At 41.0% G+C, this 27919-nt stretch overlaps 1 pseudogene; it reads right to left on the bottom strand.

Moving 5' to 3' along the window:
• Positions 1-19556: 19556 nt before the first annotated feature.
• On the bottom strand, positions 19557-20855 carry LOC108118108 (annotated as a pseudogene).
• Between the last annotated feature and the right edge of the window lie 7064 nt (positions 20856-27919).

Genomic DNA, 27919 nt, shown 5'->3' on the forward strand with positions numbered 1-27919 from the left:
GTCATTGCCCGTGTGAGGCCTTATAACCTTAATTTCTTCATAAATAGCGAAATAATGTTCATAGTTAAAATTTTTTTGGCAAATCGATAGATATTAACAGAAATAAGTTATACAAGGTCAAACGAAGGCCACAGTTTTTCGCGGTTTGTGGGCGTTAGAGTGGGTGTGGCTGGATAACAACTTGTGACAAGTTGCAATGGCATCTCTTAAATACGTAATCGTAAACAAAACTTTGAAGCTTTTATAATTTTCGAGATGTTTGCATTTTTGGTTTTCCTGGTTTTGTGGGCGTTAGGGTAGGCTTGGCTAGATGGAAAAAATTAATTGGCATTTGGGGCATCATAAAAACCTACATGCTTAATCCGAACTTTCATCTCTTATAGTTACCGAGATATCAGCTTTTCTAGAAAATGCCCGTAAAAAACCGTCTTTTGAGTCTTTTGGGCGTATGGGTGGGTGTGCCCGGATAGTAGTACCACTATAAGGTGCGCTGGCGTCCAAAGATTATACATTCTGAATTTTGAACTTTCTGGCTCTAATAGTGCGCTGCGTATGGACCTAAAGAATCTTCATACTTAATCTGACTTTGTATCTCTTTAAGTTCCTGAAATCTCAGCGTTCATACGGACAGATGGAGACGGACAGACGGACAGTCGAACAAACAGACATGGCTCAATCGACTTTGCTATTGATTCTGATCAAGAATGATCATGTTACCAGTAACGGGTATAAAAACTTAATAAAATACTATACCTGATAGGTATCCAAGCCAGGACCCAGGAGTCATATTGTCAAATCTGGGAAACGCCAAATATTTTTCAACAATAGTCTTGCAATCTGGATTTTTATCAGATTCTTATAAACGAACCAGACATTCAGAATACCTAATTTTCAATAAACAATGGGAACTTCGAACTACTTCCTAAAAATGCCTTTCGGCTTGACAAACGCTCCTAAAATATTCCAGCGAGCGATGGATGATATTTTAAGAGAACAAGTGGCCACAACATGTCATGTTTATATGGATGTTATTATTATATTTTCTAAAACAATTGAACAACATTACAAAGATTTAATTGTCTTAATTAAAATGTACCTGAAAGCAAACATAAAAAATTTCGATTGAAAATCAAAGTTCTTTAAATTTAAAACTAACTTACTAACGAAGAAGGTTATGTGATCAAAACCGACCCAGATACGATTTCTACAATTGTTAAATATCCAATCCCAAGAAATATTCGGGAGCTTAGAAGCTTCCTAGGTCTTACAGGATGTTACAGAAAATTTGACGCGTCTGACTTAGCTATTGGTGCTGTTCTTTCTCAAAAAGGAAAACCAATTACATTTATTTCAAAAACTCAAACTAACACTGAACAATTATACGCAACAAATAAAGAGGAACTTTTAGCCATAGTATGGGCTTTTTAAAAATATTTGAAATTACTTATATGGGGTTAACAACATCGAGATCTATACCGATCACCAACCTTTTTCATTCATCCAAATATCGAAATAAAAAGAACAATTGCTAATAGCAACGAGGAGGTATACAATACATGAGTAGTACACAAAAATAAAATAGAAACCGCAAAATTAAAAACGCACAATGCCCCAAACGAAAATACCATAACATTTTTTTATAAATAAAAAAAAAAAAGAAAAAATAGTTATTTAAATTTAATTTCCGAATAATAATCCTGTAAAAAATAAATTCAGATCAGCTTCGAAGAAACATACAAAAACCAAGGCGGAAAATAATAGGGATGAGTGAAGCGATTCTGCGTATAAAAAAAGAGAATACCAAGTGCAGCGACTATAAGATACTCGTTACCGTTTTATACAAATTTAAAATATTCATTTTTGCTAGTGGAAATTCACAATGAGCCACGTATTGCCAGAGAAAGCAATTTAAGTACATGATTGTGAGCCGTTATAACATACATTTCTTCATAAATTCGCAAATTGATAGATATTGACCAAAATATGTTATACAAGGACAAACGAACATTGTAATATTATGGATGCCACAATCCTTTGCGATTTGTGGGCGGTATAGTGGGCGTGGCCGAATGAATACCCGTGCCGAGCTGCAGTGGCATCTCTAAAACACGTATTTCTAATAACAACTTTCTAGCTCTTAAATTTCCCAAAACTTTTGCATTTTTGGTATTCCGGGTTTTGTGGGCGTTAGGGTGGGCGGGAATAGGTGGGAACAACAATTCGCATTTGGAGCTTCATAAAAGCCTGCATTCCTTATCCGAACCTTCTATCACTTATAGTTACCAAGATATTAGCATTTCTACAAAATGCCAAATGCTCTTACGTGCTTGGTGGGAGTATAGGGTTGGAAAGGCTTCCTTTTACCTATTACATACTTTATTACATACAAAAATCTGTGGTAAATCGATAGATATTAACAAAAAAAAGTTACACAAGGTCAAACGAAGGCATTCATAATAATATTATAGACACTACAGTTTTTCGCAGGTTGTGGGCGTAACATTGGGCGTGGCGGGTTGAAAACCAGTGGCAAGTTGCAGGGGCATTTCTTAAATACGTATTCTTAAGCAAAACTTTGTAGCTCTTATAGTTTTTGAGATATTAGCATTTTTGGTTTTCCGGGTTTTGTGGGCGGGGTGGGCGTGGTTAGATGGGAAATTAATTTTTGATTAAAATTAATTTGCATTTGGAGCATCATAAAAAACCTACATACTTAATCCGAACTTCCTATCTCATATAGTTACTTAGACATCAGCTTTTCTATAAAATGCGAAAACCGTCTGTTGCGCCTTGTGGCCAGATGGTATTACTACTATAAGATGCGCTGGCATATAAAGATTATACATTCTGAATTTCAACTTTCTAGCTCTAATAGTTCCTGAAATTTCAGCGATTTAAGTTTTACGCGATTTGTGCCAGGATGCTGTAATAAACTTGCGCTGCGTAGAAACTTCAAGAATCTTCAAGGTTAATCTCAACTTTGTATCTCTTATAGTTCCTGAGATCTCAGCGTTCATACGGACAGACGAACAGACAGACGGACTTGGCTCATTCGTCTTCGCTATTCATCCTAATCAAGAATGTATAAACTTTATACGGTCGGAAACGCTTCCTTCTACCTGTTACATACTTTTCAACGAATCTAGTATACCCTTTTACTCTACGAATAACGGGTATAATAATGATAGTAAATAAGTAATAGGATAACCGTAACTACTTTATATGATTTTTCATTTTCCTATTGAAAATTCACAAAGCGCCACCTTTTGTCAGAAAAAGCAAAGGAATCCCCAAACTGCGGGAGCCGCCTACAAACCTGAAAGTGCAGGAAACGCGGCGTCAGAGCGACAGCGCAGCGATAGAACGTCAACGGCAGAATTGCACGGCTCTAGCGTGAGAATGGAAGAGCAGTGACCGCCCGCTAGCTGCCTCGGCAATAGCTGCCGATACCCCATCCCATCGCCGCGGCCAACCGAAAATCCAGAGCTAGCAGCTGGAGGTTAGCAACACGTTGGCCCAAATATCCAGAACCGCTGCTGCAGCGCGACAATGGAAAAGCACTGACCGATCGCTAGCTGTCTCAGCTATAGCTACCCCTACCCCTGCACACAGACGGATTCCAACGCCAGCACCTGGAGATACAACACTTTGGGCCAAATCCCCAAAACCGCTGCTGCCGGGATCGTTTTGCGGCAGCTGCTCTGCTAGCGTTATGCAGTCAATCAGCCACGCAAATTATAATTTAGAATTACTTGGATTTGTACCCCCAAAGTAAGCAGACAACTATTTTTTGTAGCAATAAATCCATTGTAAAGTTTAAAAGCGCTTACTGTTTTACTTTAACGTAGCTTCGTAGAAAGAAAAGACTTAGTTGTGGAAGAAGGGCGAAGGAACCGGGAACTGGAGATACGATGATGCTGTTAACGTTAACTAGGTAATATCCGGGGGAATACTCCCCCCTCTGGCCATGTCTGTCCATAACTTACATAAAGATTCTTGAGGTCCCTACGCAGCGCAAGTTTATTACAGCATCCTGCCACGCCCTCTCTAGCGCCCAAAAATCGCGAAAAACTAAAATAGCTGAAATCTCAGGAACTATTAGAGCTAGAACGTTAAAATTCAGAATGTATAATCTTTAGACGCACACCCACCAATACGCACACAAGGCTCAAAAGACGATTTTCGCATTTTCTAGAAAAGCTAATATCTCGGTTACTTTTAAAGCTAGAAAGTTTGGATTAAGCATGTAGGTTTTTACAATGATCCAAATACAAACTACTTTTTTCCCATCTAGCTACGCCCACCCTAACTCCCATAAAACCCGGAAAACCAAAAATGCAAAAATCTCGGAAACTTTAAGAGCTACAAAGTGTATAACCGCTGCGGTTACCGTTTATAGCTATCTCCTTTCCTTGATTTCTCCAGACTGGATCGCTGTTACATCGAGTCTCGATTGGTCCAGGTCGTCTGGTCTGGTCGTTGGTCCTGGCCAACACTTTTTTTTACGTACGCAGCGATGACGGCTGTTACTCGATGCTGTCCTCCTGTCTCTGTAATTCTGCGACTGATTTAATTTTTTCTATTAGTTTAATCACCTGGGCTTTCACATGCGTAAAAAAGTTGATATTTGCCAAATGTGGCTTAAGTTTATATTGCCGAGTGATAGTTTTGCTTGAGTTTTTTGTTGCAGTATATTTTTTACCTTGCCTTGGAACATAACAGTAAAGTCAGAGACAATTTAGATTATCTTTTTATTATCTCTTAGGTTTGTTTGCGTCGAGTTAGTGTATATTATTTGAAAATTCAAATCAAAAACTATTCACTGAATTTTAATATTTTCTTCAGTTCCTCCGGAAATTAAAGCAATAAATCAATTGGTTGCTGCACCCGTAGAAAGAGAAGTTACTTTGGAATGCATTGTGGAAGTGTATCCCAAACCTCTTAATGGTTGGTACCGCAGCGAAGGTAAATTTTTATATATATATATTTTCTACGTACTAATAATTGTGTTTGACAGGAAATATTAAGCTGCATAGCGGAAATAAATTTAATATTTCCGAGGAAATGATCAACCTCTACACATGGCACCTCAACCTCACTATAAAACTTCTGAATAAAGCAGATTTTGGAACATATAGTTGTTCAAGCATTAATGCACTAGGCAAGAGTGAATCACGCATTCGATTGCAAGGTAATAATTAAAAACTTAATTTTTCTTTAATGTCATACAAGATGTTTGTTGGGCCAAGCAGCAAAAGCAAAGACGGATGAGCAGCGGCGGGTTTATCACCAGTTTCTAGTTTGTTTTTATTATATCAGTTTCTCATGCGCCCTACTGTTACTCTGTGGCGCATGCGCTTTTGCTGTACTTCTTGCATTTTCAGCAATTAAAAACCGATTATTGTGATCAGTTTAATCCTGCTCAATGCCCCCGTTGCCGATGCCAACATTTAGCGCTGGCTATGCCGAGTGGCCGGATTTCTGCACCCTCTTTAAGACGACGATTGACAGCCATCCTCACTGGACCAACATAGAGAGGAGCTCAGGTGGCTCATTTCATGTCTGCGGGAGTCAGCCTTAGAGACTGTGAGAGCGTTGGAAATTACTGACGCGAATTATGATGTTGCTCTTGATCTCTTGCGCAACCGTTTTGATAATCGACGATTAATATTACAGGCTCACATCAACGAGATTCTGCAGCTAAGGGCAGGCGAGCAGGGATCCGTTGCAACTCTTCTAGAGTTATCCGACCGATTCAATGGTAATTTTCGGGCCCTTATAAGTTTCGGGACGGCGGAAAAGATTCAAGGTTGCCACATCCAGATTATCTTTCAAATTCTGTACCCTGCCACAAAGGCGAAATGGAAAAACTCTCTCGCAGGAAATAGTGCTGACAGCCTGCCAACTTGGGGATCTATGCCTTGGTTTTTGGAACAAAGGTGCCGTACACTTGAGACTGTGGATTTGGCCATAGCTCTGCATCTGCCAACGGATCAAGTGAGCCGAAGTAGGCCGTTTAATAATCGTTCGTGTATGCTCCTTAATGCTCCGCCGGCTCCGTGGAACGTGGTCCTTATTGCCTTGTCAGTTGAGGAACGATACGATGAAGACCGACGTCTTGCCCTCTGCTTCATTTGCCTCAAGTCTGGACACTTTAGCCGCGGATGTTCTTCCTCCCGCTGCCTAACGTGTAGTCGCCAACATCATGCTCTGTTACATCCTTGCTTGGATCCTACTAATGAGGCTGGCGTTGCGACCTCTCAGGTTTCGCCAGCTAACGAGTTTGTGGCCCAGGATCGCCACGCAGAAGGAGTGTTCTTGCCAACCGCTAACATTCTCGTTCGTGGCCGATTAGGAGACTTCCTTCTCTGCCGAGCGCTACTTGATTCCGCCTCGCAAGTTCATCTCTTCACATCGCGGCTGGCCAGCCAACTTCAGCTTTATCGGTTCGAATGCCCTGTAGCGGTGACTGGAGATAGAGCATTGGTTAATGTTTGACTGAAGTCTCGCCTATCTACGTATTCCGTCTGCATTGAGGTGGTTGTGGCGTCTCACATCGCCGAGTGTCAACCTGGGCAGAATATTGATGTCTCCAACTAGAAGGTTCCTGCGAATGTGGTTCTTGAAGATCCGAACTTCCACAGAGCGCAGCGTGTGGATTTGTTGATTAGAGCCAGCCTATTTTTATACCCGTTACTCGTAGAGTACAAGGGTATATTAGATTCGTTGAAAAGTATGCAACAGGTAAAAGGAATCGTTTCCGGCCTTATAAAGTATATATACAGTATATATAAAAGCTGAGATCTCATAAACTATAAGAGATAGGAAGAGATTAGGCATGAAGATTTTTGAGGTTCATACGCAGCGCAAGTTTATTTCAGCATCCTGCCACGCCCACTCCAACGTTCACAAATCACGAAAAACTAAAAACGCATAAATCTTAAGAACTATTCGATCTAGAGCTAGAAATGCAGAATGCATAATTTTGGGGTGTCAGCACATCTTATGGTGATACCATTATCGGCCATACCTGCTCTAACGCCCACCAAGTTCAAAAGACGGTTTTCGCATTTTCTAGAAAAGCTGATATCTCGGTAACTATAAGCGATAAAAAGTTCGGATAAAGCATGTACCTGCTCTAACGCCCACCAAGTTCAAAAGACGGTTTTCGCATTTTCTAGAAAAGCTGATATCTCGGTAACTATAAGCGATAAAAAGTTCGGATAAAGCATGTAGGTTTTTACGATGCTCGACTATAGCGTTTCCTCTTATTAAACCCGTTACTCGTAGAATAAAAGGGTATATTAGATTCGTTGAAAAGTATACAACAGCTAAGAAGAAGCGTTCCCGACCCTATAAAGTATATATAATATTAATCAGGATCAATAGGGAAGTCGATTGAGCCATATCCGTGATGTGATAGAAAGTTCGGATAAGCATAAAGGTTTTTGTGATCCCCAATGCAAATTGTTTTTTCCTATCAAGCCACGCCCACTCTAACGCCCACAAAACCCGAAAACCCAAAAATGCAAAAATTTCGGGAACTATAAGAGCTAGAAAGTTGTGCTTAGGAATACGTATTTACGTATATTATTCGATTTACCAAAGTACTTTATAATCGGAACATCATTTCGCAATTTATGAAGAAATTTAGGTTATAGGGCCCCATATGGGCAGTGACGTCACTATAGGTTACTCAACATGCTTTCTCCTACAATAGGTGGCGCTGTGAAAATTTTCACTAGCAAAATGAATATTTTAAAATTGTGTAAAACAGTTACGGGTATCTTTTAGTCGCGGCACTCGACTATTGCGTTTCTTCCAACTAGGAGACGGGCTGCCTCTGGTGCAGAATACGCGCTTTGGACGGGTTGCTTATGGAAATGGTTGCGGCCCAAGGAAACTTGTGTTGCCGCTTCATCAGCGGTTTCAAGCCCCCTGAGCTCCACTTGCGAATCTTGCGTGGCTGAGGAGGTTAAGCTGCAGAACCTAAATGAGGTGCAGACCACCAAGGACACGATCACCGGCGAGACGACCAATAGCAATATCGTGTTCGAGGCTGAGCTGCTGGAGACGCATCGTCTTCTGAATGATACTATGGGAGGAGAACGAGGAGCTGAAGAACCGTCAGGACTAGAAAACCAAGGAGTGCAATTCTCCTGAGGGAAATGCCCGCTTGTACGAGTCGCGTTCCAATGAACTGAGCAAATTTAACTTGGCTAATGCCAATCGGAGGAACATTATTGATGAGCTGAACGATATGACCAAGGATTTGGATCGCTGGCTCCAGCAATTCGAAGAAACGCGCGAGGCTCTAGAGCAGGAGATACTATCTCTACGCACAAGTCCATCGGAGAGTTGCGCTCGACTTGTGTTCGTATTGACGGCCTAAATGCCAAGACTCACAATTTTGAGATCGTACATGAATTGGAGCAGGAACTAGATAACACTCGCGGCTAATAGGTGGCTCAGCTCGAGAAGAAGCTAATTCGACTGCGCGAAAAGATGACCCATCAACTGCAGGAATACCATGACCTCATGGACACCGAGGTCTCACTGGATTTGGAAATCGCTGCCGAAGACAAGCTGCTGGTCGACGAGAAGACGCGCCTGAACAGTACACCATCTGCCAGCACGACCACGTTACAGTCCTTCGGCCAATCACTGCGTACCTCCACCCGTGCCTCGCCCTCACGTCGCACTTCCTCTGACGCCATGAGTCGCAAGAGTGCTGTGGGTAATGAATTTGAAGATTGAAGCATCTCGGACTACTATGTGTCAGCCAGTGCCAAGTGTACCGTGGAGCACCAGGAGATCGATCCCGAGGACAAGTTCGTAAAGCTGTAAAATAAGGGCAAAGATGAGGTGGCCATTGGAGACTGCCCGGTGCAGCGTTTGATCAACGAGGGCGGTCTTTCGACCACATACAAGTTCCATCGTTCTGTAAATACTGATCCGTGTTGCCATGCTAAAGACAGCTGTTGGAACGGCAATACGTGTGGTGTCTAGGCTATGTCTGCTGCCCATTAAGAACTTTGTTGAAGGGCCAGCCTTCAACGGGGGAGAATGTTGGGCCAAGCAGGCAAAGCAAAGATAAAGATAAAGATAAGCAGCGGCAGGCTTATCAGCAGTTTCTAGTTTGTTTTGATTTTCGCTTTTGAGTTTCGCATGCGCTTTACTGTTACTTTGTAGCGCATGCGCTTTAAGAGCTTTTGTAGAACTGCTGTAGCTCGAAGCTTTTGTTGTTAAGCTGAACTTCTTGCATTTCGTTATGATTTGGACTCGAAATAAAATTTTGAGTTGAACTGCTCCGGTTTATTTAATCTACAGCAATTAAAAACTCTTAATTAAACTGGTAGTAATTAACACATCTGAATTCTTATCTTTATGTGTGTATTCAGTTCAATATGAAGTGGAAGGTGTAATTCTCGGTAAGATATTTTAATAATACTCTGTAATTATCTTTGCTCTTTACTTTTTTTGGATTATCCTTGCCAATAAGTACAATAATTTTGTTGACAAGAACATTGGAATTTTTTTTCGTTTATAAATAGGCGGGGGCTTAGTCTTCCTTTCCTTGGCCTTAACTATAGTCTGGTTTTTATCGTTGAGTTCATGCGTTTCATTGTTATGCTAGCATTGTCACGGATTATTTCGCGTTGAGAATTTAGGGGGCTCAGCTTCCTTTAGATTTGGATGTAGCGATCCATACCAATCTGCACAGCCGGATTAATATGTTCATTGTTTTTGTTCTGTTTTCATTGGGCAACGCAGCAGCAGACATATTAATATGTGCGCTGCTTGCTGATGAAGAGCTTGCATTACTTTCGGTTTCTTTAAAAGAGAAGTTCGCGTTGTTTCTTTGTACTGAGATCCATCTTTCGTCTAATTCACGTTAACTTTGTGGGCGGACGTCGTTTAGACTCATTGTAATCGAGGTCGTCGCTGAAAGCGTCTGTTCGCGTTGTTGATTATTATGACTTTATTGAATACTTTGTCCCGGAGCACAATATATACACGTCTACATGCGTTTTCGAATTTTTTAGGCCATGGGCAGTGACGTCACCACTAATTATTGTTTGTTTGGCTGATTGTGGGTTATGCGAGGGTTGAGCGATGGTTGAGCGGGTGTTGAGCCTGGGTTGAGCGTTAGTTGGGAGTTAGTTGAGCGTTAGTTAACCATTAGTTGAGCGTTAGTTGAACTGGGATATCGTTCTCATTTCTCTTCTCTAACGCATGGTAAATGGTAACCTACCTCGTTGTTGTGTTTTCCAATACCTTCGTTGGTCTTGATTTTCTTTCATCCGCTGTCGCCAGAAAAAGAGCCAGATCCTCACACTTGCCATACATTTGTATTAAAAAGAATAAGTATTGAACGTACTTGCGACAAAACAAGAAAAATAATCAACATTTTCAAAGTGCCAGTATGCAAAACCAGAAGAAGCGAATGAGTGGATTCTAGAATGATACCTAGAACATAGAGATGAGAAATTAAGGGTAGGTGAAAAACTAATGAAATTGTGTCCAAAGTAAGCCCAAGTAAACACCTCCCGAAGAGGGTGGCTCATGTGATCCCTTTTGTAGCCTATGACAGTAAAAACATCAGCAAGATTCAGTAGATTATATTTTGAGAACTTCATTTTAATTAATTGTGGTCGTTGATGGCCTCTTAGTAGCAATTCCGATGTACACGCCTTCTAGGGACGACGCGGACGGGGGCGTCGTGGGGCTGGGCTTTTGGCGGCTGATTAACTAGCGGTATTCATACCTTGAACACAGTAAAAACTTCAATGGATCGGTAACGCTTAAATATACTGTTGAGCAACTAATAGTTTTTAATTTCTGTAGAATAAATAAACCGGTTCAGTTTCATTTTCAAATTTTATTCCGAGTTCAAATCAAACTAAATCAAATCAGCACACAAATCTACGCCAAATACAAGAAGTTAGCTTAACAACTGGGAGAACCAAAACAGAATAGAAACTGCTGTTAAACCCGAGCATTGTCTTGCGAAGTGTCACCACATTTGAAACATGTAACATTTGTCTTCTCCTTTCGACGTTTTTCCTATAAGTCTTCACGCCTTTTGCTCTGCAATCGGCGATTTTGAGGACTTGTTCTTTACAAAAATGGCACACACAGACTACACTCTCATTTGCTTTGGATTTGGTCCGGTGTATTCTTCACGGCTGCCATGACGCTTCCTGTCAAAGGATAACACCTTTAACACCGTTTGTAGTTTGCTTCTTGATTGCTTCGATGCGAAACGGCTGCAATTTCTTCGCTACTCATGTTTCGCCACTTCGTTGTTAACGAGCCAGGCGACTTTTATTTCGATTCATAGTCTATGCCGCCGTTCAATTCGTCGTACTCATGTTTGGATTCATTATTTCAATAAATACCTATAAGCTTCTGGCAACTTCTTTTCTGAACAACTGCCGAATGCTTTCTGCCTGACTTTCACTTTTTCTTCTCTTTACTTTTATTTCTGTGACGAGTATCCTGTATCACTATCGCCATCTTGTTTACTCAAAATCCCACCATCGCTTAACCACCTCCATATCAAGAATCGCCGAATCCTCATTAGCATCGGATTTTCGCACAGCTGCTGTTAACTTTTCAATCACCGATTATCAACCACATTTTAACCTAAACGCATTTGAATGGAAAGTATCGGAAAGTCTCGAGCTTGTGGATCCTATCTTCTCTCTCACCTATTTTTTCTGCATCTGTCCACGCCACAGAACGCGGGAAACTAAAAATTCTTAAGTCTCCGAAATTATAAGAGCTAGAACAAAGCGTAAAGAGGCAAAGCGTAAAAAATTGTGGGGCCCATGATGTTAAAATTTATAATTGTCGTTTGACGTTGTACGCCCAGAACTTCTAGGACTGACTCCAACTTAGCCCTACAACAAAGCAAAAAGGATGCACCCTTGTTTACGTTGCCTATGGAAGGGACACAGCTTACGGCAATGCAGATCTGTCAGCTGTAGGCTGCCACCAGAAGCGTCATACTCTTCTGCATATGCAATCGAATCCCATAGCACCTCCTTCGCAGCCTGGTCCTGAAATGCCAGTGAGAGTAAATTACAGGTGCGGTTAGAGTTAGTCGAGAGAATAAATTACGACTTTGAGTGAGATGGAATCCGGCGCACGCATAGGATTTACCACAGTGTATTATTAAACTAAAGGGAGAATCTGCCGCTACTTAAACAGCGATAAAAGAAATTCCATTGCAAATGCAACTAAATTGCACGGAATCAGTGGCGCCTTCAAAAGTAATTCGAGGCCTACTAGACTACCGGAATTTCATCTTCCGCGATTTGGTGGTATACAGTGGTTGGCCGTACTTCTACGCTATGATGATTTGTCATATGTAGAAAAATTCCGGTGTTTTGTTCATCTCATCTCTTCGAAGCTGGACCATCAAACTAGAAGAGGTTGGCGAAGGGCTTACATATTGGAGTATTTTCCACATTTTTAGAAATTTGGTGCCGCATGATGGAGAACTTTATAAGCGTTATGGTAGTCCACGCACCTACCATACAGGTAGAAAAGTCATAGCACCACAGCATTGCACCACAGCATGACCAGAACTTCAGGTATTGACTCCAACTCAGCGCTACAACAAAGCAAAAAGGATGCACCTTTGTTAAAGTTGCCTATGGAAGGACACAGCTTATGGCCTTGCCCAAACCACCACCTGTAGCTCTGTCGCCAAATAATACCGATTACGTTTTACGTGCCACAATAATAGTTTATATCTGGCGTATTCGTACCATGCCGGAGCTCACTCGACTCGACCTCTCAAATCAACTTCGTCAACTTTCACTTCGCAAATCAACTACAACTGGAAATCCCACCATCGCTTTATTATCTCCATATCAGAAATCGGCGAATTCGCATCGGATTTTCACACAGCTGCCGTTACCCTTAAGTCACTTTTACAATCATGTTACCACTAGTTATTGTTTGTTTGAAATGTTGTGGGTTAAGTTAGGCTTGAGCGATTGTTGAGCGGGTGTTAAGCGTGGGTTCAGTGGGAGTTGAACTGGGAGATCGGGAAGTGGAGGAGGAGACGGCTTGAAAAGTGGTATTTTTATCGCGGCAGAACACGGCATTAACTTGATTTGATGTGAAACGCTTACATATACTCTTAACATTTTTTCATTTTTTAATGTACCATCTTACTCCATAAAAACTTTTCAGCAATTTACGGTTAAATTTATAAGAACATTTGGGGTGTTGGGGCCTTCGCCGATTCGCCTCGTGTGGTCAGTACTTCTTCCTCTTGCGCAAGTATACCAACGGAAACCCAAAAAGGGGACTCTGTTTTGACCAATGTGATTTACGACGCACTTGAATTTTTTTTCTTATTTTTTTTCTCTTGTTTACTTTGGATTCCTAATGCACGCAGCGCTAGGCTGAAGGACTGCACCATGCACCAGCTTGAAATAGGCAGCGATTTCGAAATTCAGTAAGCTCTTGATGTCTATGAGGTCCTGGTATTTTTGCAGTTGATGAGGGATCTCTTCGCGCAATCGAATAAGCTCCTTCTCGAGCTAAGCTTGGCCGTGACGCTCGCGTGTGTTATCGAGTTCTAATTCACGTACGCAACCATTGGGAACGGCGTTAATGTACTTAAAATTGTCAATTTTGTTATTTAGACTGTCAATACAAGTCCAACCGCAACTCAGCGGGCTCTTTCAGACGACGGACTTTATCCTCGTATAGCGGCTCGAATTATTCGCATCTTCTCTTCATACTGGGAGCGCAGCTCCTGTAGCGACTGCTTCAACTGGCATCATACTCGGAGCTGAGGCGCCCGTTGATGTCGCTGTACCCTGTCTGGCGGATGCGGCGCGACTCATTGATTTCCTGTGAGTGGATCTGATCTTGAATGAGAGCTCCTCCTCCAAGTCAAGGTGCGACAGAGTCTCTTGCTCTAAAGCCATGACGACGTGTCCTCGAACTCCTTGAGCAGAAGATAAAACGCCTTGGTCCTATCGTTCAGTTGATATTGGTAATCTTTTCTGATCGGTATTGGCCACGATGGTTTGCAGCTTGCTCAACTCATTGGAACGCGACTCTCCGTGTGGGTCATTTCTCAGCAGTGCTGCACTCCTTGGTTTTCTTGTCCAGACGGTTCCTTAGCTCATCGTTTTCGTCCAACAGACCCTTGATATCGATCGGGCACGATCCCAGGCCATATCATTCACAAGACGACATGATGAAGCGGTCACATGAGGTTTCCCTGGGGTGCAACCATCTTTAGAAACTACCCATCCAAAGCACGTATTCTGTACAAGAGGAAGATTGTATCCTTGTTGGATTTGCCCAACGAGGAGCAGGTCAAAAAATAAGCTGACTCCAATCAGTAAATCCACACGCTGCGCTCTGTGGAAGTCGGATATGCCAGAATCACAATGGCAGGAACCTTCCAGTTGGAGATATCTATGTTCAGACCAGGTTGACGCTATGAGATGTGAGACGCCACAACTGCCTCGATGTATACAGAATACGTGGGAAAAAGAGACTTCAGGCAAACATTTATCTCTACTTCATCCGTAGTGAATTCAGTGTCTCTAAGGCCAGTCACCGAAACAGAGCATTCGGCTAAGAACCTTGGGCAAGGAGGCACAGCATATGTCAGGATACCGCACAGGGCACGATTATTAAATAGCTTACCAAATCCACTGTCTCAAGTGCTCGGCACCTTTGTTCCAAAAACCAAACCATAGATCCCCAAGTTGGTAGGCATCCTTGAATTTCTTTCGCCGTCCCGGGACTCAGGAGGGCCCGAATGTAACCATTGAATCGGTCCCCGAACAGTTGCAACGGACCCCAACTCGACTACCCTCAGCTGCAGGATCTCCTTGATGTAAGCCTGGAATATTTACCGTCGATTACTAAAATCGTTGCGCAAAAGATCAAGAGCAACATCATAGCTATCGTCAGTAATCTTCTACGGACTCACAGTCTCCAAGGCTGACTCCGGTAGACATAAATAGAGCCACCTGAACTTCTCCATCTTGGTCAAGTGAGGATGGCTGTCAACAGGGTCTTAAACGAGGCGCAGATATCCGACCACTCGGCATAGCCACCGCTGAATGTTGGCATCGGCAACTGAGAGTAATGAGAAAGCAGGGGTGTATAGAGTGGGTGAAATACCAGCACCACTGGTACCATCCAATAGCGTAGAGTGGGCTGCAACTGTACAACTTGGCAACTTCCACATCTATGTCGACGTGCACGTCCGTGGCTAGCTAAGCGGATTTCCAATGTAAATCACTACCGATTTAACTACAATTCAGCTCCTCCAATTCCTTCTAAAGCGTGGCGAATCGATCAAGCAGACGCTTCCGCATTAACTTGAGGGTCATAATGGTTGAGTCTTCGGTCCGCATCGCAGCCATGACCTTCTGATGTATCCATTTCTTGACAAGTCACCTCTGCTCGTCTCCGCAGCATCGTCAACCTACTTGCAGCAGCAGATCCAGTGGCTTCAGCTCCATACTCCATTATGTAATTTAAGTGCACGGTTATGACAACCAAAACAATAAGTTTCCGTGGCACTATTAAACTGATCACTATAATACATCTGGGCAGTTCAATTTCCAAATTTCTGTTACGAGTTCAAATCAAACCAAATTAACTCCGCAACAAAACCACGCCGAATGCGAAGAGGCTTAACAACAAAAGCTTGGAGCTACAGCAGTTCTACTAAGCTCCCAAAAGCGCATGCGCACCAAACTGAGATAATCAAAACAAACTAGAAACTGCTGATAAGCCCGCCGCTGCTCATCCGTCTTTGCTTTGGCTGCTTGGCCCAACAAGTATTGTGGGACTAGTTTGGACTGGGAATGTTTTAGGTCGATCCTTTGGGGTATTTGGGGCTTCGCTGATTCGCCTCGTGTGATCGATGGCAGAAGAAGCGAATGAGTGGATTCTAGAATGATAGCTAGAACATAGAGATGAGAAATTAAGGGTAGGTGAAAAACTGATGAAATTGTGTCTAAAGTAAGCCCAAGTAAACACCTCCCGAAGAGGGTGGCTCATGTGATCCCTTTTGTAGACTATGACAGTAAAAACATCAGCAAGATTCAGTAGATTATATTTTGAGAACTTCATTTTAATTAATTGTGGTCGTTGATGGCCTCTTAGTATCAATTCCGATGTACACGCCTAGGGACGACGCGGACGGGGGCGTCGTGGGGCTGGGGTTTTGGCGGCTGACTAACTAGCGGTATTCATACCTTGAACACAGTAAAAACTTCAATGGATCGGTAACGCTTAAATATACTGTTGAGCAACTAAGAGTTTTTAATTTCTGTAGAATAAATAAACCGGTTCAGTTTCATTTTCAAATTTTATTCCGAGTTCAAATCAAACTAAATCAAATCAGCACACAAATCTACGCCAAATACAAGAAGTTAGCTTAACAACTGGGAGAACCAAAACAGAATAGAAACTGCTGTTAAACCCGAGCATTGTCTTGCGAAGTGTCACCACATTTGAAACATGTAACATTTGTCTTCTCCTTTCGACGTTTTTCCTATAAGTCTTCACGCCTTTTGCTCTGCAATCGGCGATTTTGAGGACTTGTTCTTTACAAAAATGGCACACACAGACTACACTCTCATTTTCTTTGGATCTGGTCCGGTGTATTCTTCACGGCTGCCATGACGCTTCCTGTCAAAGGATAACACCTTTAACACCGTTTGTAGTTTGCTTCTTGATTGCTTCGATGCGAAACGGCTGCAATTTCTTCGCTACTCATGTTTCGCCACTTCGTTGTTAACGAGCCAGGCGACTTTTATTTCGATTCATAGTCTATGCCGCCGTTCAATTCGTCGTACTCATGTTCGGATTCATTATTTCAATAAATACCTATAAGCTTCTGGCAACTTCTTTTCTGAACAACTGCCGAATGCTTTCTGCCTGACTTTCACTTTTTCTTCTCTTTACTTTTATTTCTGTGACGAGTATCCTGTATCACTATCGCCATCTTGCTTACTCGAAATCCCACCATCGCTTAACCACCTCCATATCAAGAATCGCCGAATCCTCATTAGCATCGGATTTTCGCACAGCTGCTGTTAACTTTTCAATCACCGATTATCAACCACATTTTAACCTAAACGCATTTGAATGGAAAGTATCGGAAAGTCTCGAGCTTGTGGATCCTATCTTCTCTCTCACCTATTTTTTCTGCATCTGTCCACGCCACAGAACGCGGGAAACTAAAAATTCTTAAGTCTCCGAAATTATAAGAGCTAGAACAAAGCGTAAAGAGGCAAAGCGTAAAAAATTGTGGGGCCCATGATGTTAAAATTTATAATTGTCGTTTGACGTTGTACGCCCAGAACTTCTAGGACTGACTCCAACTTAGCCCTACAACAAAGCAAAAAGGATGCACCCTTGTTTACGTTGCCTATGGAAGGGACACAGCTTACGGCAATGCAGATCTGTCAGCTGTAGGAACTGCCACCAGAAGCGTCATACTCTTCTGCATATGTAATCGAATCCCATAGCACCTTCTTCGCAGCCTGGTCCTGAAATGCCACCACATACATCATCATCTTTTGTTTCTAAAGCCTTGCCCAAGCCACCACCTTTAACGCTTTCGCCAAATAATACCGATTACGTGTTGCGTGCCACAACAATAGTTTATGTGAAAAACCGCTCTGGCGTATTCGTACCATGCCGGAGCTTACTCGATGTGGCCTTATTTCGCAAATCAACTACAACTCGAAATCCCACTATCGCTTAACCATCTTAATATCAGGAATCGGATTCTCGCACTTCATGGATATTCCCCATTACTATAAAATGTCGACTTTTTTGATCTCTTACTTCTTCTAACCATAACTATTATACAACTATTCCTATATTCCTATATCGCTATTTATGAAAAAAAATTATGTTCTAAGGTCTCACATGGACAGTGACGTCACCATCAGTTACTTATCATGCTTATTTGACAGAAGGTGGCGCTTTATCCATTTCCACTAGCAAAATGAATGTTTTAAAATTGTGTAAAACAGTAACGGGTATCTTATAGTCGCGTCACTCGACTACATCGTTTCTTCTTGACTTAATTTGGGGTTCTATTTTGTCGCCAATGTATAAACCAATAAGACACGTCCAACAACAATTGAAAATAGGGCAAAAGCAAGCTCCTTGACGCGTCAACTTGCGGCTTTAAGTATAGCAGAGCAGTTGGTCAAACTCGATGAGAGTGAATTACAGGTGCGGTTAGAGTTAGTCGAGAGAATAAATTACGACTTTGAGTGAGATGGAATCCGGCGCACGCATAGGATTTACCACAGTGTATTATGAAACTAAACAGCGAAAAAAGAAATTCCATTGCAAATTCAACTAAATTGCACGGAATCAGTGGCGCCTTCAAAAGTAATTCGAGGCCTACTAGACTACCGGAATTTCATCTTCCGCGATTTGGTGGTATACAGTGGTTGGCCGTACTTCTACGCTATGATGATTTGTCATATGTAGAAAAATTCCGGTGTTTTGATCCATCTCATCTCTTCGAAGCTGGACCATCAAACTAGAAGAGGTTGGCGAAGGGCTTACATACCAAGGAGCTGCCGAAATTGGAGTATTTTCCACATTTTTAGAAATTTGGTGCCGCATGATGGAGAACTTTATATGCGTTATGGTAGTCCACGCACCTACCATACAGGTAGAAAAGTCATAGCACCACAGCATTGTTTGACGAAATGACCAGAACTTCAGGTATTGACTCCAACTCAGCGCTACAACAAAGCAAAAAGGATGCACCTTTGTTAAAGTTGCCTATGGAAGGACACAGCTTACGGCCTTGCCCAAACCACCACCTGTAGCTCTGTCGCCAAATAATACCGATTACATTTTACGTGCCACAATAATAGTTTATATCAACAACCGCTCTGGCGTATTCGTACCATGCCGGAGCTCACTCGACTCGACCTCTCAAATCAACTTCGTCAACTTTCACTTCGCAAATCAACTACAACTGGAAATCCCACCATCGCTTTATTATCTCCATATCAGAAATCGGCGAATTCGCATCGGATTTTCGCACAGCTGCCGTTACCCTTAAGTCACCTTTACAATCATGTTTCCACTAGTTATTGTTTGTTTGAAATGTTGTGGGTTAAGTTAGGCTTGAGCGATTGTTGAGCGGGTGTTAAACGTGGGCTCAGTGGGAGTTGAGCTGGGAGATCGGGAAGTGGAGGAGGAGACGGCTTGAAAAGTTGTATTTTTATCGTGGCAGAACACGGCATTAACTTGATTTGATGTGAAACGCTTACATATACTCTTAAATTTTTTCATTTTTTAATGTACCATCTTACTCCATAAAAACTTTTCAGCAATTTACGGTTAAATTTATAAGAACATTTGGGGTGTTGGTGCCTTCGCCGATTCGCCTCGTGTGGTCAGTACCTCTTCCTCTTGCGCAAGTATACCAACGGAAACCCAAAAAGGGGACTCTGTTTTGACCAATGTGATTTACGACGCGCTTGAATTTTTTTTCTAATTTTTTTTTCTCTTGTTTACTTTGGATTCCTAATGCACGCAGCGCTAGGCTGAAGGACTGCACCATGCACCAGCTTGAGATAGGCAGCGATTTCCAAATTCAGTAAGCTCTTGATGTCTATGAGGTCCTGGTATTTTTGCAGTTGATGAGGCATCTCTTCGCGCAATCGAATAAGCTCCTTCTCGAGCTAAGCTTGGCCGTGACGCTCGCGTGTGTTATCGAGTTCTAATTCACGTACGCAACCATTGGGAACGGCGTTAATGTACTTAAGATTGTAAATTTTGTCATTTAGACTGTCAATACAAGCCCAACCGCAACTCAGCGGGCTCTTTCAGACGACGGACTTTATCCTCGTATAGCGGCTCGAATTATTCCCATCTTCTCTTCATACTGGGAGCGCAGCTCCTGTAGCGACTGCTTCAACTGGCATCATACTCGGAGCTGAGGCGCCCGTTGATGTCGCTGTACCCTGTCTGGGGGATGCGGCGCGACTCATTGATTTCCTGTGAGTGGATCTGATCTTGAATGAGAGCTCCTCCTCCAAGTCAAGGCGCGACAGAGTCTGTTGCTCTAAAGCCTTGCGCGTGTCCTCGAACTCCTTGCGAAGAAGATAAAACTCCTTGGTCCTATCGTTCAGTTTATCAGTAATCTTTTTCTGATCGGTATTGGCCAGGTTGAGTTTGCTCAACTCATTGGAACGCGACTCATATATGCGGGCATTTCCCTCAGCAGTGCTGCACTCCTTGGTTTTCTTGTCCAGACGGTTCCTTAGCTCATCGTTTTCGTCCAACAGACCCTTGATATCGATCGGGCACGATCCCAGGCCATATCATTCACAAGACGACGCGTCTCCAGCAGCACAGCCTCGAACTTGTTCTTGATATTGGTCGTCTCTCGGGCGACCGTGTCACGATGGTTTGCAGCTCGCTGCTGAGGCGGGAATTCCCTATCTCCGTGTGGGTCAATATAGGTGGCCAGACGATCGTTCAGGTTCTCCAGCTCAGCCTTCTCAGCCAGACAGAGTGGCAGGTGGAGCTCCGGGGCTGGAGACAGCTGATGAAGCGGTCACATGAGGTTTCCCTGTGGTGCAACCATCTTTAGAAACTACCCATCCAAAGCCCGTATTCTGTACAAGAGGAAGATTGTATCCTTGTTGGATTTGCCCAACGAAGAGCAGGTCAAAAAATAAGTTGACTCCAATCAGTAAATCCACACGCTGCGCTCTGTGGAAGTTCGGATATGCCAGAACCACATTGGCAGGAACCTTCCAGTTGGAGATATCTATGTTCAGACCAGAGGGCCCGAATGTAACCATTGAATCGGTCCCCGAACAGTTACAACGGACCCCAACTCGACTACCCTCAGCTGCAGGATCTCCTTGATGTAAGCCTGGAATATTAACCGTCGATTAATCTTCTACGGACTCACAGTCTCCAAGGCTGACTCCGGTAGACATAAATAGAGCCACCTGAACTTCTCCATCTTGGTCAAGTGAGGGTGGCTGTCAACAGGGTCTTAAACGAGGCGCAGATATCCGACCACTCGGCATAGCCACCGCTGAATGTTGGCATCGGCAACTGAGAGTAATGAGAAAGCAGGGGTGTATAGAGTGGGTGAAATACCAGCACCACTGGTACCATCCAATAGCGTAGAGTGGGCTGCAACTGTACAACTTGGCAACTTCCACATCTATGTCGACGTGCACGTCCGTGGCTAGCTAAGCGGATTTCCAATGTAAATCACTACCGATTTAACTACAATTCAGCTCCTCCAATTCCTTCTAAAGCGTGGCGCATCGATCAAGCAGACGCTTCCGCATTAACTTGAGTGTCATAATGGTTGAGTCTTCGGTCCGCATCGCAGCCATGACCTTCTGATGTATCCATTTCTTGACAAGTCACCTCTGCTCGTCTCCGCAGCATCCTCAACCTACTTGCAGCAGCAGATCCAGTGGCTTCAGCTCCATACTCCATTATGTAATTTAAGTGCACGGTTATGACAACCAAAACAATAAGTTTCCGTGGCACTATTAAACTGATCACTATAATACATCTGGGCAGTTCAATTTCCAAATTTCTGTTACGAGTTCAAATCAAACCAAATTAACTCCGCAACAAAACCACGCCGAATGCGAAGAGGCTTAACAACAAAAGCTTGGAGCTACAGCAGTTCTACTAAGCTCCCAAGCGCATGCGCACCAAACTGAGATAATCAAAACAAACTAGAAACTGCTGATAAGCCCGCCGCTGCCCATCCGTCTTTGCTTTGGCTGCTTGGCCCAACAAGTATTGTGGGACTAGTTTGGACTGGGAATGTTTTAGGTCGATCCTTTGGGGTATTTGGGGCTTCGCTGATTCGCCTCTTGTGATCGATGGCACTGATGAACCCCATACTGTGGGTCTCAGATACATAATCCATAGCATTATTAACTATAAAGGAGATATAGAAGGTATAGGTGGCAAGCTGAGGAGTAAGGCGACAAAAGGTCAATGGTTTGCACTTAGAGCAGCTCAGATTTAGTAACCAGCAGCATCTCTGAAAGTTTTTCAGGACGGATTGTAGTTTCATCTGGTACGTGGCATTGGTTTAGTACAGAATGTAATAGGAAATCCCACGCAGACGATCGGTTGGGAAATGATATCTGTCTAAAAACCAATGATGACCTAAGATGTGAGTTTCAGAAGATTAATTGTAATAGACCGTTGTTTCGTAAATCCATGCGGGCATGTAGATATAACTGATCACACTTGTGCTACACGTTATTAACGAGAAAAAGTTTAAAAAATGCTTATGGCTTAGAGATACCTGTATCATAAGCGTAAGTCTGTGAAGCAGTTACCACAAGTAAGTAAGTGGTTTAAAAAACTTAGCAAAAGGATCGGCAATGTCCTTATCTGTACTTGCTGTAGATTTTTAAAACGATAGCGACAGGAAGGTTTTAGGCTTACCATAAGTGTTAACTAAAATATAAAATTGTTTCGGATCCAGTGCAAACTTGTACTTATAGAGGGCCAAGAAGTCCTTATAGCACTGTGTGGTAGTTAGTGATGTGCCTTAGGAGGTTTCTCCCTCGTAACCAGAAACTGCAACGGAACACAACGACTAAAATTTATCTTAATAATCCTTAAACCAGTGGCCACTGGTACATATCGGTATATGCATCAAACTCGGATCGGACAAAATTGGAAATATAATTATAATTTTTAAAAAATCGGATTTGTGTTATCAACCTAATTGGACTAAAGCTAAATAAAAAGTTCCGTGACGATCACTAGATCTTATGTGGGATGATAAGGATCTTCAGAGTATGTGAGAGGTAGATCTCTGGATATAGGTACGGCGTCCGTATCTGAGAGAGAGCAGAAATCGAGCATTCGACCTTAAGAATTTCCTATAATATTATTCTGAGAGTGACTTTTCTAACATTCCTTCAGTTTTACGGACCAAACAACCTGGTGTAAGTTGACGTCACTCAACTCAACCTAAGTCACCCTACACCAAGCTACAATCTTTGATCTATTGTTATTAATTGGGCTTTAAAATGAATGTTATTTATAGGGGTGGTGCCGCCCCAAAAAAAATGGCAGACATAAATTGCTTTTGGACATTATAAGTAGTATGTAAACGCTGGTTCTGGCACAGATTTATGGGCTATTAAGCTGTCACATTGGTGATAAAAACATGGTTTCCCCCAACCCGAAACCCATTATCCGTCGTCTCCTGTGATTGTAAGGATTCTCCCTCACCTTTTAGTCAGTATGGATTCTGGCACAGAAATCATAAACCCATAAATTATAGTTTTTAAAATCAGTGCACGTCTTCAAAGAAGTAATAAAATGTGACGATTGTGGCATGATTACTTTTAGACATGACCCTTTGCTATCTTTTGGGCGAGTCCACCTGGGAACTTACCCCTACCCTCAAGTGTGCGCTCGGGTCTGCTTGTGCGCGGAGCTGCGAACTCACCCCAACCCTCAAGTGTGTGCTGATATCTGCTTGTGCGCGGAGGTGGGGAAATTTATTTTTAAGCGTTTTAATGAAAAGTTGCAGCTTATAACTTACAATCGTATAAAGCATACTATTGGAAAGGGCTTGAAAAATGCTTTCCAATGACACCAAACACACCAAACGTAATGTAATGATCTTGGACTCCTATGACCTATACCCGAAATATAGAAATTGGAAAGCATTTTGTCTGAATTCTCTGGATCTGAGCGGAAAGTCTCCGAGCTACCGGAATTACACAAGCGAACTCTGGAGTTTACCCAATACCGCAAGCAGCTTGAGGTTCCGTTCGTCGTGTACGCCGACTTTGAATGTGAACTGGAGCCCAGAAATATTGAAGTAAGCCCAAAAATTATTCAATTTAAACTCTCATATACCTATAGCTTATGCTTATCATATAATATTAAGTGTGCCTTTGATTCTAAGCTAGATGAATTTGTAATAAAAACAGGTAGTAACGCAGGATCAAATTTTGTAGACTCTCTTGTACAATTTTAAACCAATCATAATGACTCCTGAAGACGAGTTTGAATTTCAGGATTCATTAAATTGTCATATTTGTAAAAAATATTATTAAATGATTGAGTTAGGGATCATTGCCATTTAACAGGTTTATTTAGGGGTGCAGCTCATTCTAAATGTGCCTTGGAGTATAGACTATGTAAATTTATATCAGTGTTTTTCCATAATTTTCTAAGTATGATTGTCATTTATTTATTGAAGACTTGGCTAAAATTCCTGATAGTATTAATGCAATCCCAGTAAATAAAGAAAACCATAAAAACATCAAACACCTACCATCAAGCGCAGCATTCTATAGTAACTTGACAGAAAAGGAATGCTCTCAAGATGATTATGAACACGCACATAATGTCTGGTCAAAATTTTTTTTGTTCAAGTCTAAACGATTTTCTAGAGTTGTATTTAAAAACTGATGTTTTCCTATTGACTGATATATTTGAAAATATGTTCACAAATTTATTCATTACACCCTCAGTTGCTCAGTTTTTACTACACCAGGTCTATCTTGGGCAGCCATGTTAAAGACCACAAATATTCAACTAGAGTTATTAGTAGATAATAGCATTCGAGGGGGCTTGGTACAATGCTGTCATAGATATACAAAGGCAAATACCAAATACTTAACAGATTTTGATCCAACAAAGGAATCATCCTTTATAAAGTATTTCTTCCCTTTTGTCCGTCAAATAGTTTTGCATCTAAAGAGGATAAAGTTAAAAAATTAATAACTGACCTCGGGAACAAAAAAAAATTATGTAATCCATTATATAAATTTGCAGCAATGCATACAAAATGGGTTAATTTTAAAAGTTTCATAGAGGGGTTCGATTTTTACAAAAACCTTGGCTAAAGACTTATATTGAATTAAATACTTTACATAGACAGAATGCTAAGATAATTTTGAAAAAGATTTTTTTTAATTAATGAACAACTCGATCTATGGGAAAACTATGGAAAATTCTGAAAAACGTGTAGAGGTTAAATTGGTAATTACATGGGAGTCTACAGATGTTCATAAACTCGGTCGAAAAAAACTCTGTGCTAAAAATTTAATTTCAAAATTCAATTTTAATAGTACAACTAAAATAAATGACGAGTTCTATACCATCCAAATGAAAAAAACTTTCTGTGGTATTTGATAAGCCAATGTATTTGGGTTGGACTTATCAAAATGGAAAATGTATGATTTTCATTACCAATACATGGTGTTGTAGTGGGCCGGTGTTGTACTACCGGGCGCATCTATGAAAAACAGTCAACCTCTTTGTACTGCGAATGCACGCATAATTTTGTCATAAGCAGCGGAAGATTTCTTTGAACAGATGTCCTGAGTAGGATAGAATCAAAGTTGGTTTCTCGTTGCAATTCACAATAGACCAGGGCATTTGCTGGTCGCTTTGGAGCAGACACTCCCAGTTGCTTTAATGTCTTGTTAGCAATTGCCAAACATATGTCATCAACTAAAATCAATGCCTCCTTATACACGTTTGGTATGTATAGATGACATAAATTTCACAACTTACATAAATTCTTACGTGAATCAAATAAAAAAAACCTTCAAAAAATAAAAAATATTTTAAATTTAACTGTTTAAAAGGTTTTGTGTGTGAATAAATTTATAAGCGACATTAAATTTTTTGTAATTTACATATTAAAATATTTCTGGAACGTAGATATTTTAATTTTAATGTTAAGTCCTTTTGCTCTTCATTATAATTCTTCGGAATTGTTTAAGCAAACACATATTATATTTTTTTTACAGAAATTCTTCGGAAATGTTTTTTAAGATATAAATTCAAATATTTAAAAAAATTCTAATGTACACTGAAAAAAGAAATTCAAAAAAATATATTTTTAATTAGAGATAAACCGTAAGCCCTTGGAAATGCAACATTCAATGTGTAAATAAAGTCTATCATACATAAATAATAAATGTAATCTTATTTTTACTAAAAATAAATTTCAATTATTTCATTTCGAGGGGATTTGTCATTTGTTTACTCGAATTCTAATAATTATAAATTATATTTTATGCTCCTTCAATGTGATGATAACAGTGATGCACTCCAAGTCCCCACGTCATATATTTTTGGCATACATAACGGTTCTGTGATGGCGTACAATGTCTTTAATCCATTAACAGAAATGACACCCTCAAACTCCTTGCAAAATTACTGTTGTTATCAGCCGACATGACTTTTTTTTGTGGATAAGAAGTTGAATAAGTTGATCAGGGTACTTTTTTTCATATTTCATATTAACATATTTATATGTCGTGCTTTTCGCTCAATATCATCTATCAACACAAAAGCGTGTAATGCCCAGAATTCAGATTCCCAGAATTCATATTAGAATACTAGGAATCACGATGCGACACATGTTTATTTGTTTTTGTGTATAAAAATTGTGTATTCGATATATTTGATAAAATTTTTTTTGCATATAAAACAATGAGCAAATTTTAGAAAGCGTTGACCACCTTCACGTGTATTTTCCATTTCCACGTTGTCATCTGACGTTTCTTGTTTATCCAGATCATGCAATTTGAATCTGAATTTGTTTGAATACAATCCAAACAATTATAATTGTTGTTCACTGTTGAAGAACTTGTTCTATTTCTAATATTAGCAGATAATAGTAGCTAGAACTTAGGTTTTGGTGTGAATATATGGTAATACTGGATTGATTTTAAAATTTATCTGTGCTTATGTGTGCATATGAGTGAGGTATTCCATTAGAACCTCCCTCCATTGGTTTTTTAAAAAACCTGACTCTGAAGTCACCCCTACCCTGCGATCTTACCCCTATCGTCAAGTGTATATTCATATCTGCTTGTGCGCGGTGGTGTGAAATTTTATTTTTAAAAGCCTTAATAAAAAGTAACCGTTTTTCAATTACAATCGTGTACCATTGGAACGGCCTTGAAAATTTTTTTCTTAGCCGCGTACACAATCAGAGTCTAAGTAATAAGATAAGTATAATCCTGCTTATTAAAAATAAAATCTCAAATATATAATCTGTGGGAATCTGCACAGAGCAGCGAGATCGCCAAGGAGAGCGACGATGCTAGCAGCGGACACGAGTGATGAGTGTCAAGAGAGACGAGAGTTTAGTTCTAAATAAGTGAGCGAGCAAGACAGACCTGACCAAACCCATTTTAAGTTTTCCGCATACGCTATCTTATTTCTCTTTGTACCTTACGACATTTGTCACAATAGTAGTGTACGCCGGAGTCCAAGTGACCCAAAGCTTCAGTTGTGGTGGCTGACTTAAGCCGTGTACTTGGAATGCTCAATGTTATCACACAGCAAATAGTATATACTTGGTTGATCACCCGACACTATTTTATTTCATTTTTCAAGCAACACACAATATCGGATAATAATAATAAATATTTCTGCCAAAAAAGTTGGTAAGAAACAGTAAGAGCGAGAGAGTGTTAGCAAGAACTTCTAGACGGTGGGATATGGAGAAAGGAGATCAGCAGTTGTTTTGTCGGAGAGATACGCGGAAATAGTTCCGTTACAAATAGCAGAAATAATAAAATACGATTAAATGCAAATCGCCATTGTTGTTATTCAATTGCAATTAATATTTTTAATATTAATATTGAATATTAAACCAGATTACGCGAAGATGATCAACCGCAAGAACACACAAGAAAAACACGACCGTTCGTTTTGAACAAGAAAAATAATATAACTATAGGATAGGCCATATACGCTGGCACTTTTAAACGTAAGCTTTAAATTATAAGAAACTTTCTTAACTGGGTCCTCTAGCCCACATATTTTGTTTATCGGTATGCTCTTTTAATTTTATTATTATTAAATCTTTCAGAATTACGAATAC

Source organism: Drosophila eugracilis, unplaced genomic scaffold (genome assembly GCF_018153835.1).
Source record: "Drosophila eugracilis isolate 14026-0451.02 unplaced genomic scaffold, ASM1815383v1 contig_1013, whole genome shotgun sequence".
In the NCBI taxonomy this organism is placed as follows: domain Eukaryota; kingdom Metazoa; phylum Arthropoda; class Insecta; order Diptera; family Drosophilidae; genus Drosophila; species Drosophila eugracilis.